This window comes from Dasypus novemcinctus, chromosome 1 (genome assembly GCF_030445035.2).
Source record: "Dasypus novemcinctus isolate mDasNov1 chromosome 1, mDasNov1.1.hap2, whole genome shotgun sequence".
Lineage (NCBI taxonomy): Eukaryota > Metazoa > Chordata > Mammalia > Cingulata > Dasypodidae > Dasypus > Dasypus novemcinctus.
Genome location: NC_080673.1, coordinates 7,079,052 through 7,080,348, shown reverse-complemented (window position 1 = coordinate 7,080,348; position 1,297 = coordinate 7,079,052). Strand labels below are relative to the sequence as shown.

The window sequence follows — 1,297 nt, the reverse complement described above, 5'->3', positions numbered from 1 at the left end:
CTCCTGGTAAGGCAAGCTGGCCCGTGTGGAGAGCTGCCACAAGATGAGGGGGGAAAAAAGAGACAGAGAAAAGACAACGAGAGACACAACAAACCAGGAGGCTGAGGGGGCTCAAGCAATTGAGCGCCTCTCTCCCATGTCGGAGGTCCTGGATCGGTTCCCAGTGCCTCTTAAAGAGAAGCCAAAGAGAGAAGACAAGCAGACACAGAAGAACCTGCGGCAGATGGACAGAGAGGGCAGACAGTGAGCACAAGCAGCAAGGGGCAGGGGAATTGAAAAAAACAAGTTGCCTAGTTCAAGTGTCCACGTGACTGCCTTACCATACTGATAGAAGCAACAGACTACTTAAATACTTTTCCTTAAAAAATATAAATCTATATACTTACCTGGCAGGGGAGATACCATGATCACAAAGGTGGTTTTCCCAGGGCTGGATGTGCTGACCCCTGCGTTTTCCCCAAGGGTGGGAAACTTGACTGCATAATTTGTGGTAGTGGCAGACTGCATTCACATTCTTCCCCGTTAAAATATATATATATATATATATATATATATATATATATATGAATCTTTGTATCAACCTAATAGCCAGATGAACAATCATTACTGTTTTATTTCCTAGAAAACAATTAAACAGTAATAATAATATAAAACTGTAAAGTAGTCCTAATAAGATTTCTAGTGGTAAAAGCATGGAATATAGAAAATGAATGTTAAGGAGCTGTCTAGTCAAGTGTCACCTGGCAGAGATTTCTTTCATTCTTTTTTTTTTTTAATGCATAAAGAAATTACTGCCAAAATTTGAATCCAATGATGAACTCAACTTATGTTGGAAAATAAATATTTTAATTTATAATATATACTTATTTAGTGCTTATAATTATTTTGTTCTTTAAAGTAGATGAGCATGAATTATAATCTTATTTAATTGAAATTATAATCTTATTCACACCCTCTACGTGCTGAGCAAGCCTCTTGCCATACTATAGTATATTATTAAGAATGAACCTATCCCAAGCATCTCAGATTACAAATTGGCAGGGGGGAGGAAAACCTCTAGGATATAATATGGGTATAGTTTGCACATTAGAAACTTAGAGATATAGTCATCAATCCTACAGAAATTGAGGCTCAGGAAAGAGTCCATTTATAAAATTGAAACTCCCCAAAGATTTAAAAATGTGAAATACATGTGATTGATTCCACAGCTGCCACTGATACTTTCTTTTATCCTTCTGTTCGGTTAAGGAGAATTCTTTCAGGAGTTCTTGCCCAATCACTTTTCACGAGGGCTTGG

The 1,297-nt window shown here is 37.6% G+C and overlaps 1 pseudogene; it reads left to right on the top strand.

The window, feature by feature from the left end:
- Positions 1-378: 378 nt before the first annotated feature.
- LOC111760251 (U1 spliceosomal RNA) lies at positions 379-520 on the top strand (annotated as a pseudogene).
- The last annotated feature ends 777 nt before the right edge of the window (positions 521-1,297 follow it).